A 21,569-nucleotide genomic window follows, 5' to 3' on the forward strand; every position below is an offset into this window, starting at 1 on the left:
AAACTAAACGCAGTAATGAGGAAATAGAGGTCACTCGAAAGCTCACCAGTGCTGCCATCCCCTCGCCTTCTATATATACTTGTGTGCAGTGTTGTGACGACGTGAGACACGTAGAAAAGGGTGGAGCTTGCATTGTGGCGTCGCAATGCAATATTTTACCTTTTTGATGTCGGGGTTGAGATTGGATGTTTAGGGCAATACACTTCATGATGGGTGAACCTTGGGATCCTGACATAAACCCGATTCAAACTTCCTTATGTCCCTATCTGGAGATACCAAATTGCTGAGTTCTGTGTGAAAAACTATTCCCTCAACTTTAACTGCTTCTCTCTTAAACTATAATTTGAAATTGACCCAGATCTGCAGTAAACACAGCCTTTCTTGAGAAGTTATCACATGCCAAATTGAACACAAAACAATTTTTTTCTTTTAAGGAGAACTGCCAATTTTATGTTTATTTCTGGGCAGAATTAGAAATATGCTTAGCCACTCTTGTCTCTTTCGAAAGGATGAATCTTGCCAAGTTTCAAATGATGAATTTGAGGTTATGCTTATTGAGGTTATTACTGTATTCAACAGCAACCAAGTAAATATTGATGTTCTTACAATGAAAAAAGCCAAATATAAAATGCTGAAAATAGATCTGTTTATTTAATGTATTTATGTTTAATAGCATTCTGTAATAGTCTTTATTTTTCACCCCCTAGAGACTTTAATATACAATAGTTTACAAAAACGCTTCTGTGTTGTTTCTGTCCCTTGGTCTATGGCAGTATTTCTCATGTAAACTCCAAATCCCAGAATTCCCCAGATGGATATGGTAAAAAAATCAAGATGACAGTCATAGTGAGGCAACTAAAGCTTTTCCTGTTTTATGTGTATCATAAAACACTTGGACCTCCTGCAAGAAACATTGGAGTATGAGACCCCTGTTTTACGAAGTGCAACAGCAGTGTTCTCCAAATACACTAAAACAAGAAAAAAAGTGAGGCCATCTCATGTTTTACACAATGTGTGCCTTTAGTTTTAGCAAATACCATTTTCTTCTTGTGTTCTGAATCTGGCCATAATTTGATTTGAAGGTAATATCTGTATCTTAAGAATCCTAAATACATCCATATTATTCCTTTCAAATCCCTCAGGAGGGATTTGAAAATGAATATTCATGTTTGTATTTTTAGGATTGTGCATAGATTTTCCCTTCCCTTTTTCCTTTCTTTATATTCTGCCTTTTTATACCATCAGTTTTCTGTTTGTTTCAATTTAATGCATGTTTAAAATATTTCTTTCAAAGATCTGCACAAATTATACTTTTGGACACAAAGTGAAGCATACTGCAGCAATTTTCACCACCTACCTGGAATAGTCTTCAAACATAATTTCTTTACTTATATATAATCTTGCATTCCTAGTTTAAACTGGCTGGATTTGTTATTTATTTTCATTTACAGCATTTAGACCACTGCCAACAGCCATTCCTTAAAATGGGACTGAGGGTATCTCCCCTAATATGGTCCCCACAGAAGCAGCCCTGTGAATCAGGTTGCTTTGAAAGCTGGTAACTGCTCCAACCATCCTGGTCAAGGGAAACTTGAACTTGTGTTTCTAGTCTCAGTCATTAAAAAGAACTGGATTCTGCCAGCTATGTGTTGTGGGTTCTGGCTGGGATTCAGACAAATCAGTCATCAGCAGGCACATAGAGATAAATAACATCTATATATCATTCAAAAGAGATAATCCAAAAGCTAAAAAGGAAACGAAAAAGAAGAATCTACAAAACCCTGCCCTTAAATTGTCCTGCATTCAAACTGTACATCAGCACAAGCTTGCTCCTGAGACTGTGTGGTGTCTGCTGACCTACTTTTCTGGCATTTCAAGGTCAGGAGGAATGCACGCTGACACAGAGATGAGGAAAAATCGTATGATTCCAGAATGCACTTTTTAGCTTCACAGCAAATATTCCATCAAAATCTGGACTGCAGAACTGTGGTAGAATACAACTTTGTACACAAAAGACCTTAGATTGCTATCCCCTCATGAGAATGGTATAGATAGACTCTGGTCTGCAATGCAGTAAAGCCATAGCCAGACATTGCAGATAATGCAGGAATACACCATCAATGATTCTCGCAGTACAACAGAAGATTCTTCTCTTCATCATTACAAAAATCAAAGCAATTAAGCACCCACAGAGGAAAACTAAGCAATAAAAAATAAACCCATGCAAAATAAGTCCAGCATTATGTATCCACAGAAGTCCAATCCAATCTTGTGAATTGGACAATATTTGCCATAACTCCCAGCTAATATGCAATGGTCCAGATCTACAGTGAGAAAGAAGGCATGGCTAGGTGACATTTTGAATGCCATCTATTTCTTTAGGGTTTTTTTTTTTTAGCTTTTGTAGAATATTTGGTTGAAACAAATCTTAGCACAGAATGAACATGTGTTCTAAGTCCAATAGCCTCCATTCAATTACCTACATATGTGATACTCATGCTGCAAAACTCCACATTGCATTAGATGGAAGTAAAAAGCGTTTGATTCTTTGCTGCCTTCTAGAGTTTATCCAGGTTTTTGCATCACAGATCTGATACTTAAATTACTTGCAAATTTGCATTTGTGTTTATACTATAATTAATGAATGTTGTTCACTACCACATTAGTGAACACTAATTGTACTCTACAATTAGTTAATTATGGGGATTTCCCATGATAAAGAAGGAACTTCTAAAAGCAGTTCTGTATTTATTTGTGTTTGCTTTTGTAAGAGACTGTGTACTTTCCAAGACCATCCAAAGTACACTACTCAAAAAAATGAAGGGAACACAAAAATAAGACACCCTAGATCTGAATGAATGAAATGTTCTTATTAAATACTTCGTTCATTACATAGTTGAATGTGCTGACAACAAAATCACACAAAAATTATCAATGGAAATCAAATTTAGCAACCCATGGAGGTCTGGGTTTGGAGTTACACTCAAAATTAAAGTGGAAAAAAACACTACAGGCTGATCCAACTGTGATGTAATGTCCTTAAAACAAGTCAAAATGAGGCTCAGTAATGTGTGTGGTCTCCACGTGCCTGTATGACCTCCCTACAACGCCTGGGCATGCTCCTGATGAGGTGGTAGATGGTCTCCTGAGGGATCTCCTCCCACACCTGGATTAAAGCATCCCCCAACTCCTGGACAGTCTGTGGTACAACGTGGCATTGGTGGATGGAGCGAGACATGATGTCCCAGATGTGCTCAATTGGATTCAGGTCTGGGGAATGGACGGGCCAGTCCATAGCATCAATGCCTTCATCTTGCAGGAACTGCTGACACACTCCAGCCACATGAGGTCTAGCATTGTCTTACATTAGGAGGAACCCAGGGCCAACCGCACCAGCAAATGGTCTCACAAGGGGTCTGAGGATGTCATCTCGGTATCTAATGGCAGTCAGGCTACCTCTGGTGAGCACATGGAGGGCTGTGCGGCCCCCTAAAGAAATGCCATCCCACACCATTACTGACCCACTGCCAAACCGGTCATGCTGGTGGATGTTGCAGGCAGCAGAACGTTCTCCACGGTGTCTCCAGACCCTGTCACGTCTGCCACATGTGCTCAGTGTGAACCTGCTTTCATCTGTGAAGAGCACAGGGCGCCAGTGGCAAATTTGCCAATCTTGGTGTTCTCTGGCAGATGCCAAACGTCCTGCACAGTGTTGGGCTCTAAGCCCAACCCCCACCTGTGGATGTCGGGCCCTCATACCACCCTCATGGAGTCTGTTTCTGACCGTTTGAGCAGCCACATGCACATTTGTGGCCCACTGGAGGTCATTTTGCAGGGCTCTGGCAGTGCTCCTCCTGTCCCTCCTTGTACAAAGGCAGAGGTAGCGGTCCTGATGCTGGGTTGTTGCCCTCCTATGGCCTCCTCCACGTCTCCTGATATACTGGCCTGTCTCCTGGTAGTGCCTCCATGCTCTGGACACTACGCTGACAGACACAGCAAACCTTCTTGCCACAGCTTGCATTGATGTGCCATCCTGGATGAGCTGCACTACCTGAGCCACTTGTGTGGGTTGTAGACTCCGTCTCATGCCACCACTAGAGTGAAAGCACCACCAGCATTCAAGTGACCAAACCATCAGCCAGAAAGCATAGGAACTGAGAAGTGGTGTGTGGTCACCACCTGCAGAACCACTCCTTTATTGGGGATGTCTTGCTAACTGCCTATGCTTTCCACCTGTTGTCTATTCCATTTGCACAACAGCATGTGAAATTGATTGTCAATCAGTGTTGCTACCTAAGTGGACAGTTTGATTTCACAGAAGTGTGATTGACTTGAAGTTACACTGTGTTGTTTAAGTGTTCCCTTTATTTTTTTGAGCAGTGTAATTAAACCCAATGAACTTAAGAAGAAGGAAGAACTTGAACTAAATAACAATAGATCATTTCTGAAGTTTCTTGGGAGAAGGTATAACAGTAAATGAATTAAAATAATTCACAGGTCTCGGGACTGAAATAATACCAAAAGGAGTCTGGTTTATTTAGTTAGTTATTTCACATGGAGAAGCCTTATTTTACAATTTTTTTAAAGTTGGAAACCTATAGGGAGAAAACCTAAAATAACTTCCACTGTGGGACCATGCCTACTCATGATTCTGAAGAAAACTCCAGGCTGAACAAGGATGACCACTGGAAAGGCAGATGATCATAAACGTCTGTGGGTCTTTGGCCTGGCTAAGCTGGAAAGAAATGCCTGCTTGGTCTTTGCAGAACTAATTTCTTGTAAGAACGCTATGTGCACTCAGATGATTGGAAGATAAGCCCGAAGGCTGCTGTGCTTTGACAAAATGGACGGTCCTTTCAAAGGGGAACTTGTGTTTCTCAACAGCCATAAGCTTTTCAACCACTAGGTGTCTCAAAGTACAACCGCAGGAAGTAATGATGAAATACTGTAGGATTTAAGGGGGCACCAATTTGAACCGTTTCTTGTATCTGCATCAAGCAGCCTTTTACCAATTGCCTTAGCTGGTTCCCACAGGCCCAGCTGACCTGCAAAAAAGTTTTTTTAGCCTTTGTCTGGACAAACAGAAACCAGTGATGTTCTAGAAGAAAAGAAAAAACGAGATATACTGGCTCGCTGAGCCAGATGCTCCTTTTATTTGTTTGCTTTTAAAATGGGTCCATTGTTTTGCATTATATCTATCACCACGTTGCAGAAGATGAGATCAGTTCTGCAGTCTAGGTCTGCCTAGCCCCCCACCTTTAGCTTTCCATAGTCAGGTACCTCTGTGAGTGTTGAGAAAGCAACCAAGCCCTTGACAGGTGAAGCATTGAGATGACTAATGGAAGACAGGAAGGGAAGGGTTTCTGGCTGTCTCTTCAAGGAACTCAGCCAGAGAATTAAGCCAATGTCTGATCCAAAATATAATTAGGAGTCAAATTTTGGAAAGCTGGTCATTTCTTCATCCCAGCCAACAAAGACCAATGATATAGAAAGGTTGTTTTAGATAATGATTGTGTTGTTTTTTTAGCACAGTCTTACCCATGCTTGATGGAATTAATCCAAATACTTACACCTGGATAGCACATGAAGCCATGAAGAAAGCAAAAGGAAAGGTGGCATCAGACACATTATGATAATATTCATGTCATGAGCATAATTAGGTCACAATGCATGGCATGGTATCAGCCTCCTACCCAGTATCTATGCTGCCTAGGTTCATATGCTAAAGTAAAATGTGGATAGGTAAACCAAGTACAGCATGTCATAGGAACTCAGCCTATGGAACTGTTTGGTGAGACCACTGGAGTCATCTCTCTCAGTAGAGACTGTCTTACTAGCTTCATTTGATGCATCAGTGATATTCTCTTGACGGGGCAACCCACCTACAGTTGTCCTTGACTTGGGGAAAAAACAGATGGTGCAGCATGAAGCAGTTAAGCTCATGAGTGGGATGATTCAGTGTGAGCACATTATCTACTGCTAAATCAACTACAACCACAGGACTAATTTTTTTTTCAAGTTTTATTACCAACCAATTACCAAAAAAAAAAAAAACAACCCCACCCCCCCCCCAAAAAAAAAAAAAAAAAAAAAAAAAAAAACACAACCAAAAAAAAAAAAAAAAAACAAAAAAAAAACCCCCCCCCCCCCCCCCCCCCCCCCCCCCCCCCCCCCCCCCCCCCCCCCCCCCCCCCCCCCCCCCCCCCCCCCCCCCAAAAAAACCCCCCCCCCCCCCCCCCCACCCCCCCCCCCCACCCCCCCCCCCCCCCCCCCCCCCCCCCCCCCCCCCCCCCCCCCCCCCCCCCCCCCCCCCCACCCCCCCCCCCCCCCCCCCCCCCCCCCCCCCCCCCCCCCCCCCCCCCCCCCCCCCCCCCCCCCCCCCCCCCCCCCCCCCCCCCCCCCTCTTGCATGGACTTTCTCATCGGTGGTGCTTACCCTCTGCTTAAAAGCTCGAGTCTACTGTTTGTAATCCACAGCAGTTTGGCTCCATTAATATATTGAGACGCAGACAAATCAACACAAGCCAATCGTTTTGGAGTTTGCTGTCATTCGTGCCAGGAGACCTTCCTGCAGCCTGGACTGGAAGCAGTTAATCCCAGAAAGAAGACTGTCAGGACGCTGATCAATCATGTTTATTGGGCAAGAATTTTAGAAAGTAGCCTGATCTCAAATAGGATAGGCAATTTTAGGGTGGCAGATTCTTGTCCATTTTCTCCTTATGCAGAGGGCTGAAAGGTTGCCTCTTTAGTAAAAGAAAAAAGAAAAAAAAGTGGGGTGGGGTGGGAAAGCAGTCTGCTCAGCCTTGATAACTGACATTTCCACTAGTCTGAGAACAACTCACAATAAAAATGAACCCGCCACAGGTGACCATGGCAACTGCCAAGGGAAAAAGTCATGGACATTCATATTCATTGGAATCTCTGTTCCCTTCCTGTGGAAGACTGATGGTCAAGCACAGACTGTACACCAGCGACTTCACTCTTCTGCCTCACCATGTCTCAGGTTCAAGTTCTTCTACCTCGTGAAGGTGATGTCAAGATTGAAGCATGCTTATGCTGTTGCAACCATTATTGCTTTTCAACTTGCCAAAGAACTAGGGGGGAGGGAGGGAAGGTGAGATGGAATGCAGATTCCAGACTTCAACAAGAGCCGTGATACCCAAGCACATTGGCAGGTGTTTGTCAAGACCAGAGACTCTTTCTCATAACAAAATAATGACACTTAATTGGACAATGTGACCTGCACTAATAGGGGAGGGGAAAATCCATATTGTAACGATGTGAATTTGCATGTGAATTTGCAGTTACAGCTGGTTTTGCCTCCATCAGTGCCAAAATAATGTACTCAATGCATTCAGACTCCTCAGGATCTGGAAGGTGCTTGCTTTGGTTGGGTTTGTCAGTCAGAACGCTGGCAGGTGAGTAACACAGGCACTCTTAACTCTGAGGTGTATGTAGACCCAGAAGGGCAAAGGTAGACTTGTCCCACTCTCTCACCCAATATTATATTGGGGGATTTTTGTGAAGTGGATTTTGTTATCCAGGATGATCCAGGCTGCCTAATTCCCGAATGGATTCTGTCTTCTTTTAGAAGATACTATGAATTGCAACATTATATCAAAGGGGTAAATGATAGGAGAACATACTTGTTTTTGCATTTCATCTGGATAGAAAAGAAACTAGGATCAAATGTGTAACCATGGTTTTGTCAGCCCCCCCCACCACCACCACCACCAAGATAAACATTTAAGAGTTACTTCTAAGCGGTTCCTCACCTATAAAAAAAACAATCTTGCCAAACAAAAGCAACTACTTGCATCATTAAAGATATATGCTCTGAGAATTGCTAGGGAGGAGCCGTCTTCTCTTCCTCCCAAAGTACCTAAACTTTAGTGTCTCTTGGGCCTCTGGAATGCAACCCCTCTTTTCTGGGAATCCAGATTGCATTCCATCACAGGTATGTTGTGTGGAAAGGAAACTTCATGAAGACAGTAGTGTCACTCAAACAGGAAAAGCCCAAGGGGAACATCAGGCCAGCCATAAAACAAACTTACATAGGAAAAGGAATCAAATAAAAGGTATTAAAGAATACCTATAGACAAAAGCCTAAGTAATTAGGAAAACTAGACAAATAAGAAAAGGAAACCCTTACAAACACAGGACATACCAAATAAGCAAAACAAACAGACAAAAGACACACAAAAAATATAAATTACAAAAGAGACAGACAGGAGATTGCCACAAAACAAATATGAAAAAAAAACCATTATAAAGCTAAAAGAGATTAGGAAAAACCGATAATACAATCTAACCACACCGCGGAGTTTGCCTTCCGCACCCCGTGGAGTTTGCCCTCCGGCGGGAATAAAGACAAACAGGATTTGAACCATTAAGCACAAATACAAACATTCACATGAAATCAACTCACAAAGGGAGAAAAGGGTATAAAAACCAGGGACTTACCATAAGAAGCCAGCTAGCCCAGGAACGCAGACTTCTCGCTGTCCACCGCCTTCCTGAAAAATAAAAAGATCCAGCTTTCAAGCAGTTGTCCGTATCCTTGCGCCAGAGCTCTCCCAGCGAGAAAATCGAACCCTCGGAAGAAAGGCATTTTGACACCTTTCTACAGTTGTATAAACTACAAGAGGGTGGGTTTTATTTATTAATTTATTTAGCAAATTTATATAGTGCCCATCTCATATATTTAGTACCGATGTTTAGTACCAATCTCGTGTTCTGCTCCATTGCACTCATCTCATTTTCTTGGTCAGCAGATCTGTGGTGGCCCTGGTCTTAGACTGCTGCTTTTAAATGTGAGATCAGCCTGCAATAAGGCCAGCCTTATTGCCGATTTGATCCTCAAAGAGAAGTCTCATCTGGCTTGTATAACTGAGACCTGGCTGGGTCCAGAGGGAGGCGTTTCCCTTGTAGAAATGTTCCCAGTGGGTTATCGAGCATGGCACCAGTCTAGACCTCAGGGCCAGGGAGGAGGTGTGCCTGTTGTTATCAGAGAATCTCTAGTAGCCTCCAGAGGTACTATTCAGCAAGTCCCTGGCTGGGGAGCCCTTTCCCTTAGATTGGGCTCAAGGGAACAGGTGGGATTGCTGCTGCTATAGTAGCCTCCCTGCTGCATGGCAGCTTCCCTACCTGGGCTCCTGGACCTCGCCCACAGGGCTGGCGGTGGAATTCCCCAAGCTTATAGTTCTGGAGGATTCCAACCTGCCTTCTTTGGGGGCAGGGTCGGAGGTAGCCCGAGATTTCATAGAAACCATGACTTCCATGGGCCAGATTATCCAGAGCCTGACTAGTAATAGTGGTGACACTCCCGATTTGGTGTTCTTGTCGGACCAGGGTCTATGGGACCTGGAATTGGTAAACCTGTCCTTGGTCCCCTTCTCATGGTCAGATCACCGTCTGGTGGCAATACGTTTCTCAAAAGCTGCACATACACACCCCGCATGGAGGCAGGACCTATTAGATTGGTCCGCCCCTGTCAACTAATGGACTGAGATGGGTTCCAGAAGGAGCTGCAGGTTATAACCGCAGATCTATTATGCAGACCGGCCGAGCTCTTAGTCCCTCTTTGGAATAGGAAGGTGACTGAGGTTCTGGATAAGATTGCACCCTTGTGACTTCTCCTCACCCATAGACCTCGCTGTGTCCCGTGGTATACAGAGGAACCGAGAGGGATGAAAGGCACGAGGAGACATCTAGAGCGCCGCTGGCGGAAGACAGGAGATGAACTCGATCGAACATGGGTGAGAGCTGCTATTAAGGCCTACCTTGTGGCGATTCATGAGGCGAAGTGGAAATACTTCTCCACACTAATTGTGTCTGCAGATAATCGCCCAGCGACCCTCTTTAAGGTGAGCCGTCTCCTCCTAGGGAAGGAGGAGATTGAAGTCCACCTGAAGGGGCGTGTTAGGTATAACATTGATACCAAATATGGTTTGGGTGAATAAATATATAAAACTTAGATATCATGGTTTAAGTGCTTATCACTTTAAGCACAATGTTGCAGGCAATTAGCCGATTAAGGGTGCGGTTAGAAGTTACAATATAAGGAAGCATTAGAAGCTGGAAAGCCTGCTGCGACTAACTGTGTCTTACTGCGACTAACTGTGTCTTACTGCGACTAACTGTGTCTTACTGTGACTGTAACTGTGCCTGTGACTGAGATGATACTGTCTGCTACTGTTTGCTGATTTACTGCGGAATTCAACTGTTCTACTGTTTGAGCGTCTTGCTGAATATCCAGCGATTGTTCCTCTATCTTTATCGGCTGATAAAGATATTGCAAGGACTCTTAACTTGGACTGTAATAGTGAGTCTTACTGGATGGAAATATAGTGAATGACAAATGGACTGAATGACAATGCTTTTAACTCTAAATGGATTAAAAACTATTTAAACTACAAAGAAGTGTTTGTGTTCAGTGTGTGTATACTCTGGGGCCCTTCCACTCTCGTTTGGCTGCCTGGTTTGACTACTGCTGCAATACTCTGCTAGGGGTTAATCCCCAAACACTAACATTGGTTATGGGCCCAGCAGCATAGTCTAACTAACCAGGATATAGCAGAGAGAGTTGGTGTGAGTTGCACATTACTGTAAAAACAAACTGTTTTAATTAGTTTAAAATAGTCAAAATATCTGAAGAGTAATGGCACAAGTAAATTTGTCACAACTGTCCATGATATCCAGGCTGGACGGAACAAACTATGTTTCATGGTCAATGAAATGTAGTTTACTTCTACGTAAAGAAGGTTTGTGGGACATTATAGCAAACCCACCAGATGTGAGTAGCTGGGATCCTGCTGATGATGATGATAATGAAAAGTTACAAGACTTTAAACTGAAGAATGAGCAGGCTTTATGCATCATAGGACTGACTCTCTGTGATCAGCAGCTTGTCCATATTCGTGGAGAAGAAAATGCTGCAAACTGCTGGGAGAACCTCAGGAAGATTTATGTTCGGGACAGTGTAGGAGCACATATAAATCTTACACGGAAGCTTTTTCAACGCATCTTCAGAGGAATGGAGATATGTTAGTTCATTTAAACTGTATGAAGAGCATTTTTCAAGAATTGCAAGAAAAAGAACTTATATTTAATGAACTGCAACAAGTCTACATAATATTATCTTCATTAGATCAAAGCTATGATGACTATGTGACTTCGTTGGAAGTATTGCCTAAGGATAGCCTCTCATTAACCGAGATTACAGGCAGGCTACTAGAAGAAGCCAGAAGAAGGCGTGAGCGTGACGAGCTGAGAGAAGATAAGAAAGAAGAGAAATTATCTTCAAAGCTTGAAAGAATTCAGCTTAGCAAAATAAAGCACCCGGAAGAAGAGAATTTATCTTCGACGGCATACACAATTAAAAAGTGTTTTAATTGTGGAAGCAGAGGACATCTGGCAAAGTTTTGCAAAAAGAGAAAAAGCCAGAATATAAAAAGCCAAAGAAAGCATTTGAACTAGCCACGTTTAGCAACTCTGATGTGAAGAATGATATATGGGTGATTGACAGTGGCGCATCCCACTGCATCACAAGAGATAAGACAAAATTTATAAAAATGTCTAAAAGCTCTCAACATATATCTCTTGCTAACGGCTGGAATCTTAACGCGAAAGGTCAAGGTTTTGCACATTGTCCGTGCATAAACCAGGATATAAAAATGTTGTATGTACGCAACTAAAGTTTAATTTGCTTTCAGTAAGGGTATTAGATAAATTAGGTTATGTAATTACTTTTAAAGATAATAATTGCATAATTGAAAAAGATAACAAAAGGGTAACTGCAGCTTTAAATGGAACATTATATGTCTTAGATAATAGTAAGAAAGGGAGGCACAAACTGTATTTAATAATATAAAGCCTCATAATGAATGTATCCATTTATTGCATAGGCGTTTGGGGCATGTAAATTTTAAAATGCTAAAACGTACAGTTGAGTTATCTGAAGGAATAAGGTTAAAACCTTGTGATAAATATTTGCGTTGTAATGTTTGCTGTGAAGATAAGAGCAAAGTATTGCCTGCAAATAGGCTAAATGGTTTCAAAACAAAAGAACCTTTAGAAGTGGTATTTGCAGACATCATAGGTCCAAAGAAACCCAGTATGGGGGTGCTAGATATATACTGAGCATTATGGACCATTATTCTAGATATGGGTTTTGCTATTTAATGAAAAGCAAAACTGAAACATATCAACATTTTTTGGCTTAGGTTTGCTGAAAGAAAGTCTAAACGACAACTGATAACCCTGGTGACAGATAATGGTACGGAATTTATTAATAACAAATTCCAGAACAGACTTAAGATAGCTGGAATAGAGCAAAAAGTCTGCTCCATACAGGCCAGAACATAACGCTTTTATTGAAAGAAGAGGCCAAACACTACAGGCAATGGTTAGAACAATGTTAAATGATTCTGGGTTACCTGATTCTTTGTGGGGGAGGCTACAATGTGTGCTAATAACATATTGAACAACGTTGTTAATACAACAACAGGTGAAATACCATTTACCAGGTGGCATGGCAGGAAACCTGACCTAAGTTACCTGCACACATTTGGTGCACCAGCATGGGTGCATATTCCTGCACAACTCAGAAAAAAAGGGCAACATAGAGCTAAACGATTTTTCTTCGTTGGTTATCAGGCAAACCATAGGGCATATAGATTTTGGGAGAAAGGCACATCTAAAGTGTTATGTAGTGCTAGTGCCCAATTTCTAGAACATGAAGGATGGGAGAAATTAGAACAGGATGCCAATAAAGATGTAATTATTGAATCCTATAGAAATCCCATTAGTTATCCCTGTAACTTTAAAAATAAAGTAAAGAGACAAATACAGGATGAAATAGTGCCCATAAAGGAAGAAACAGATTCAATAGCTGAACAGGATGAGAAAGATGAACAGGTAGTAGTTCAAGAAAGTCCTCCTGTAAGCCCTGTAATTCCCAGAAGAACTACACGTGTATCTAGACCACCTGATAGGTACCAGGCTAACACAGTGTGCCAGATTAATCAAGTTCCTAATTCTGTAGAAGAAATAAAAAAGTATCCTACTAAGGAAAAAGAAAGTTGGTATGCAGCAATGAATAAGGAACTGAATTCATTAAGAGATATGAAAGTGTATGAGAATGCCAAATTACCTGTAGGTAAGAAGTCCATTGGCTGCAAATGGATATTTAAGGTAAAAACAGATAAAGATGGTAATTTAATCCATAAGGCAAGGTTAGTAGCCCAAGGTTTTAGGCAGAATGCCAATGACTACGATGAGGTGTTTGCACCTAGTCTTAAGGCAGCAACCTTGAGGGCAGCTTTAGTGTGGGCAGCTAGTAAAAACTATATAGTTAACCATCTAGATGTGGAAACTACTTACTTGCACGCCCATTAAAACATACTATTTATATGAAAAAACCTGTTGGTATTAAAAGTGAAAATAAGGATAATAATGATTGTTGGTTGTTAAAGAAAAGCCTCTATGGTCTTAAACAATCAGGCTATGAATGGAACCAGTATATTGTAAAGGAACTAAACAATATAGGATTTAAAGCTGGTTTAGCCGATCCATGTCTGTTTAAGAGGGAGACAAATGGGAAAGTATTATTATTGTTCACTGATGATATTGCATTGATAACTGAAACTAATGATGAAGCAAATAAAATAATAGCATCATTAGGAAAGAAAATAAAGATCAAGCAATTAGGGGAGATAAAGAAGTATCTCGGTTTGAATATAAAGAAAACACGGAAAGGTTTTAAGATATCTCAGGAAGATAAGATAAGCAAATTGCTAAAAGATTACAAGATGGAGCTTTGTAAGCCAGCTAAGACTCCAATGAGTCAGGAGTTTAGCAACACTGATGAACAAAGCCCGGAGTTTGATAAGGTGATTTATCAATCTTTAATTGGTAGTTTGAGTTATATTAGTAATTGGTCTAGACCAGATATTTCGTACTGCGTGAATCAGTTGGCTAGATTCAATTCTGCACCATGTGAAAGACACTGGATTGCAGCTAAGAGGATATTAAGATATCTTAAAAGACAATGAATTATTCATTGTATTTAGAACCAAAGGGTGATTTAATTCTGAGTGCTTATGCAGATGCTAGCTTTGCATCAGAAAGAGACACTAGAAAGTCGACTTCAGGAACAGCCATAATGCTGGGTAAGACATTAATAGGCTGGAAGTCAATAAGACAACAGCATATAAGTTTGTCTACTATGGAGGCAGAATTCTCCTGTTTATCTCTGTTATGTACAGAATTATGTATAATAATGTATATAATTATGTATAATAATGTATAAATAAATGTTAATTGATATAGGTATAACTGTGGATTATCCTATAATTATACATGAAGATAATCAGGCAGCAATTCAAATGGCCACAAATATTGGAGTAAAAACAAGGAGCAAGCATACAGATCTAAGATACCTAAACGTGAGACAATCTGTAAGAAGTAAGATGATTCAGCTAGAGTACTGTATGTCGGAGGACAATTTAGCCGATAATTTTACTAAAGCCCAAGGTGCCAGTAAGCACCAGGAGAGTTGTGAAAAATATGGGGTTAGATTGTAAGGTATTATATATTTATTTCACCCAAAAGGGGAGTATGTTAGGTATAACATTGATACCAAATATGGTTTGGGTGAATAAATATATAAAACTTAGATATCATGGTTTAAGTGCTTATCACTTTAAGCACAATGTTGCAGGCAATTAGCCGATTAAGGGTGCGGTTAGAAGTTACAATATAAGGAAGCATTAGAAGCTGGAAAGCCTGCTGCGACTAACTGTGTCTTACTGCGACTAACTGTGTCTTACTGCGACTAACTGTGTCTTACTGTGACTGTAACTGTGCCTGTGACTGAGATGATACTGTCTGCTACTGTTTGCTGATTTACTGCGGAATTCAACTGTTCTACTGTTTGAGCGTCTTGCTGAATATCCAGCGATTGTTCCTCTGGAGAGAGGCACCGGAGGAGGAGAAGATATCTTTATCGGCTGATAAAGATATTGCAAGGACTCTTAACTTGGACTGTAATAGTGAGTCTTACTGGATGGAAATATAGTGAATGACAAATGGACTGAATGACAATGCTTTTAACTCTAAATGGATTAAAAGCTATTTAAACTACAAAGAAGTGTTTGTGTTCAGTGTGTGTATACTCTGGGGCCCTTCCACTCTCGTTTGGCTGCCTGGTTTGACTACTGCTGCAATACTCTGCTAGGGGTTAATCCCCAAACACTAACAGGGCGCACTGAAGAATTTGCAGATTTTCTGGAAGACAAAATCACTCGACTTCATTCCCAGTTAGATGCTGGCACAGTTGCTGATCCGGTGGAAGCTCCAGGCAGGTTCTTGCCCTGTTATCTGGGAACAGTTTGACCCTGTTGCTCCTGAGGAAGTGGACAGGATCCTAGGGAGTAAGGGCGCAAGCACCTGTATTTTAGACCCATGTCCCTCCTGGCTTGTGAAAGCTTCCCAGAAGGTGACAGGTGGGTGGACTCTGGTGGTGATTAATGCTTCTCTACAGGAGGGGACAGTGCCCCAGCACTTTTAAGAAGGCTGTGGTCTACACTCTTCTGAAGAAGCCATTGCTGGACTCCACCTGGTTGGATAATTTCCGACCTGTCTCCAATCTTCCCTTTTGGGGGAAGGTTATTGAGAAGGTGGTCATGCAGCAACTCCAAAAGTTTCTGGATAAAACGGATTATCTTGACCCCTACCAGTCAGGATTCAGGCCTGGATTTGGGACAGAAACAACATTGGTTGCACTTTTGGATGATCTCTGGCGGGAGCAGGATAGGGGTAGTGCATCCATCCTTGCTCTACTTGACCTCTCGGCAGCTTTTGATACCACTGACCATGAGATTCTCCTGGGATGGCTTTGGGGGATTGGGGTGGGAGGCCTTGTGCTGTCTTGGTTCACTTCCTTCCTCTGCGGCCGCTCTCAGTCAGTGTTATATGAAGCCGCTGGGTGAGATCATCCGTCACCATGGACTGAGGTATCACCAATACGCAGATGATACTCAGCTGTATGTCTTGGCCCGTGATGCGTTAAGTGTTGCTGTGTCCTCCCTCTTGCAATGCCTGGAGGCTGTTAGGGGCTGGATGGGGAGCAACACGTTGAAACTAAACCCTTGCAAAACCGAGTGGCTCTGGGTTTGGGGTTCGTCGGCTCAGGGAGAATTACCATCTTTAGTCTTGGATGGGGTGGCACTAACCCAAACAGACCCTGTGCATAATATAGGGGTTTTCCTGGACTCACAACTCCTGTTCAAAGAGCAGGTGGCATTCACAGCCAGGAGAGCCTTTGCGCAACTGCGGGTTGTGCACCAGTTACGCCCTTTCTGGATCAGCAGTCCCTACTCACAGTCACTCAGGCCCTGGTCACTTCCCGTCTTGATTATTGCAACGTGCTCTACATGGGGCTGCCCTTGAAGAGCATCCGGAAGCTCCATTAGGAGAAAAATACAGCAGCCTGCATGCTTTTGTGCAGACCCCAGTTGCACATGGGTCACCTCTCCTGCAGATGCTACATTGGTTGCCTATTTGCTTCCGAGTGCAATTCAAGGTGCTGATTGTCACCTTTAAAGCCCTTCATGGCTTGAGAATCTGAGGAAACATCTCTTACTGGTCACATCCACCCGACCCATTAGAGCAAAGAAGCAGGGAATATTGTGGGTCCCACCCCTGAGGGAGATACACCTGGTGGGACCCTGAAGAAGAGCTTTCTTTTTCTTTTCTTTTTTTAATAAAGTTTTATTGAGTTTTAACAAAACAAATAAAACATCTTATTTGAGTACAGCATGGTTCCGGGTTATCACATTTCCATACAGACACAATTTCATATGCATATTCATCTTATGTATTCAACTTCATATCTTATTACTCTTTTTCCAACTTCTCACAATTTCTCCCTTTACTTCTCTTAATTTTCTTTTATGGTTATCTCATTTTCTTCTTATTCAATTGTATTTCTTTTACCTAAATTTCTATATCTTTTTATTCCGTGTACTTATACTTTCGTTGGTCTTGTTTACAATTTCATATGTTCTCTTCCAGCATTCTTAAGAAGCAAAATTCCCCCTATGATTGCCAATCAAAGTGCAACACCTTTCAATCTTATTGTTATTATCATATGAAATCTCATTAAACATTGAATTTGTGTATTCTAAAATTATAACATTCAAATTTCTAATATCTATTTTTTACCATTAAAACCCCCCCTTCAAACCCCCTTTGGGTCCCCCCCCCAAAAAAAAAAAAAAAAAAAAAAAAAAAAAAAAAAAAAAAAAAAAAAAAAAAAAAAAAAAAAAAAAAAAAAAAAAAAAAAAAAAAAAAAAAAAAAAAAAAAAAAAAAAATTATTTTTTTTTTTAATATCTATCAGTCTTTGAGAACAACTGAAATGTTTCCCTCCCTTCTTCATTATTACTTAACTGTTAATAAGCATACCACTGGATAGTCATAGTTTTATCTTATAAATTATTTACTATTAATAAGCAAAATAATTATTCAAATTCATTCTAATAACTGGTATAAATTTCCTTATAAATCTTTCACATTTCTTTTCTATATTTTATCAATCTTTAGAAACAATTGCAATGTTTCCCTCTCTTCTTTATTATTGCATTAATTATAAATAAACATACCATTACATAACAATAGTTTTATCTCATAGATTATTTACTTATTTCATCTCTAACTCATTACAGTATTCTACTGTCACAACACTATCTTTTGTACCTTTGCAGAATCCTCATTTTTAACTTAATTTAACCATTGTCTCTGTGTTTTCTAGCTGAGCAAATACCTTTAATCCTAGTATGTTTCCTCCTTTTCTTTATTTCCTGTTTTTGTCCCTCATAAGTTCTTTCCCTTTCTATCTTCCCCCCTTTTTCTCATCCCTTTTTTATACCCTTCTCTCTCTAATTTTCCCTTCTGTGGTTTTCTTTTCTGCTTCTCCTTGCTGTTATACTTCTTTTTCAGACTATTTTTCTTTTTGGCTGTTCCCTTTGATCTCAAACTTTTAACTCCTTTCCCCATTTTTCCCCTTATTACCACACTTTGCATTATTTGATCATTGAAAATGGCTTCTTCTTTGTCCCACCCTTCTTCTTGCTCTTGAAGCTTTTCCTTTTCATAGTTCAGGATCTCCATTTCAAAAAATTCAAATATGAAGCCAAAGGATCTTCCTCCCCTTTCTGCATCTTCTTTCTGTTTTTTAAGACTCATCTTCAATTCCTCCAGGAGTGATGGCATTTTAAACACTTTTGAACAACCACCCGATTGACTTTAAGTAAAAACAGAAAAAGAAAAAACCAATGCCAAAACCTTTTTTTTTTAAATCACCAAATGATCCCAGACTGTTCCTTCTTCTTTCCTTTCTTTCCTTTCCGTGGGTTACTGTATCTTTTAATAAGATTTCAGTTACAATGTATCCTCGGGAGTCTTTTCAAAGTTTCACTGTTAATCCTTTTTATTTTTCCAGGTGGCACTCTTTTTTCATTATTCCAAGTCCCACCCTTTTGCCTCCACTCTTCTCCTTTTTAGGGCTTTAAAATGACCAAGAAAAAATCTTTATTCTACTTTTGACACTTAGATTTCAGCTTAAGGTTGCCTATTAGTGTCAAAATAGATTAATAAAAATTTCTTTCCATAGCATTTGTAATTGTCAATATAAAGGTAAAAAAGGGGTTTTTAACCTCCTTTTCTCTCTCCTTCATCGCTTAAAGATCTTCTTTCAGAAGTATCCTTCTAGATTCAGGGTACCTTACTTAGATGTTCTCTGTTATTTAGCCCGGTCTGTCCTGCTTTCCTCTTTGTCTTCCTCCTGCACAATCTTATCCAGTCGGGTTCTTCTTTGAGGTGGCCATTTCTGACCACCGCTGCAACCGCCAAGAAGAGCTTTCTCAGTGGTGGCTCCCTCCCTCTGGAACTTCATTCCCCTAGAGATTAGAATAGCCCCCACTCTAGCAATCTTCCGAAAGGCACTGAAGACCTGGTTTTGCCAGCGGGTCTGGGGAACCCAGAGAGGGATGGAGCCCATCAAATGGCTAGTGTGATCTGCTGTCATTGCAGCAGAGGGTGGGAGTTGGGTTTTTCCCCCCCTAAATTTTGTTCTATTGTACTTTACTAATTTATCTGATTTTTGTTAGTTTTTATTGTTTTTTATTTTTTGTTTTAAATATAGTTTTACATTGTGTAAGCCGCCTCAAGTCACCATGGGCGAATAGGCGCCAATATAAATTAAATAAATAAACAAACAAACAAACAAATAAATAAATTGGAAGAGTCATGATGGTGCAGTGGTTAGAACGCTGTATTGCAGGCAAACTCTGCCCACAGCCAAGAGTTTGATCCTCACTGGCTCAAAGTTGACTCAGCCTTCCATCCTTCCAAGGTCAGTAAAATAATGACCCAGATTGTTGAGGGCAATATGCTGACTCTGTGAATTGCTTAGAGAGGGCTGTAAAGCACTTTGGTATATAAGTCTAAGTGCTATTGTTATTACTAAATCACTCTGAGTGGTTTATAAATTTGGAAAAAAAACTCACCAAAAACAATACAACCAAATAACCAGAACCATAACAAAAATTATCAAAAAATTAACAATAAAAACATAATTGACACGTTCAAATAATACCTAGGAAACCACAGCAACTGGATTCAGTCAAGCATGCTAAAGCCAAAATAAACCAACTCTACTCTGATTTAGCACAATCTGTAAATACAATCCAGGCTTCTATATTATGTTAAATCCTCAATTGCTTAATTGCAGCTGCCCCATGTTACGACCTTTTTTTGCCACAGTTATTAAGCGAATCACTTTGAATCATGTAGTCATTAAGCAAATCTTGATTTTCCCACTGGCTTTGCTTGTCAGCAGCCAATTGGGAAGATTACAAATAGCGATCACCTGACTTGCGACAGTGCAAGTGCCAGTTGCCAAGTGCCCAAACTTTTATTATGTGACCATGAGGATGCTGCAACACTCACAACTTTGAAAATTGGTCATGACCCCCTTTTTAATGATGTTGTCACTTTGAAAGGTCACTAAATGAATGGCTGTGAGGACTGCCTCCTTTCACTTTCCAAGGAGGCCTCTTAAATCTCCTGCGTCTGGACCACAGTCCAAGATATGAATGGTGAGGGGCAGAGAGTCCTGGGGTACTTTGCATTTGTTAATTTTGCAGACAGGGCTGGGGAATAAAATCCAGGTGGCCAGGAGCTGGGCTTCACCATATTTGGTGGTCAGGAAGACAGTCCACTGAGGCAATGAGGCCATGATCCAGATGGGACATGAGTGGGGTTTTCTATTTTTCTCCAGGGTTTTAAGACGCAGTCATAGTCATGGGTGGAATAAATGGGGGTTCTTTACATTTTAATCACAGTAGCCCTATTCTACCCAGTACAGACATTCTTCAACTTACAGCAGTTCATTTAGTGACCATTCAAAGTTATAACAGCACTGAAAAATGTGACTTATGAACATTTTTCACTGTTACGGATCTTTGCAGTATCCCCATCATTATGTGATTAAAATTGAGGTTCTTGGCAACTGGTTCATACTTATGACCATTGCTGTGTCCCAAGGTCACGTGTTCCCCTTTTGCGACCTTCTGACAAGCAAAGTCAATGGGGAAGCCGGATTCACTTAACAACCTGACTTATTGTTACTGACTTATCAAGTAGTAATTCATTTAACAGCTGTGGCTAGAAAGGTTGTAAAATGGGGCAAAACTCACTTAACAAATGTCTCACTTAACAACAGAAGAGTTGGGCCGAAATGTGGTCATAAGTCAAGGACTGCCTGTATTCATATTTTTTAACCACGACTAAGCATAAACAGTTGGACAGGGTCAGATCCAGGAGGCTACCAGAGAATCTCTAGTGCTAGAGAATCTCAGGGCTGTAGACTGGATCATGAAATTGCAAGAAACCTCTCAGAAAGAAGCAAAGGAAAACCACTTCCACACCGTTGCCAAGTGAACAAGGATGTATTTATGAAGCCATGGGGAGCGGAGCTTGATTGCAGAAGGTTTCACATCAATCCTCTTTTTGTGGAGTTCCTACCTCAGAAGCCGATTGACCATTTTCAGCAACTGCTGAAAATCTGCAAGGCATGAAGAAACTTCAGAAGCCGTATTTGTGTGTGTGCGTGTGCATGTGTGTTTTCGTAGATTTTCACAGGTACAGGTATGTAGGTCTTGGCATGTTCGGGTCTTTTCCCGTGTAAGATTGAGAACTGGTGGGGAGGTTGTCTGTGTTGTCATTTCTTGATTGGTTGATGGAGTTGATGTTTGCAGATTGGCTGGCTTTTTCGTAAGAACATGTGATAGACACACAGTCAATACCTCAGCCACACATGTGTATAGACAAACACTATACAGAAGCCAGATTCTGCCAAAACGTTGCTACAACTTTAAAAGCACAACTATAAAGACGTGGGAAAATACCCGAACAAAGGTGAATACCATACATATAAATACCCGCGAAAACTTAAGAAAACACACACACACACATATATATACATACACATATAAATAATACAAATA

The 21,569-nt window shown here is 40.9% G+C and overlaps 1 pseudogene; it reads left to right on the plus strand.

Moving 5' to 3' along the window:
• The first annotated feature begins 6,993 nt into the window (after positions 1-6,993).
• Positions 6,994-9,741, plus strand: LOC148129878 (uncharacterized; annotated as a pseudogene).
• The last annotated feature ends 11,828 nt before the right edge of the window (positions 9,742-21,569 follow it).

Source organism: Notechis scutatus, chromosome 8, assembly GCF_049901735.1.
Source record: "Notechis scutatus isolate UNSWTSFEM ecotype Mainland chromosome 8, rNotScu1.2, whole genome shotgun sequence".
Lineage (NCBI taxonomy): Eukaryota > Metazoa > Chordata > Lepidosauria > Squamata > Elapidae > Notechis > Notechis scutatus.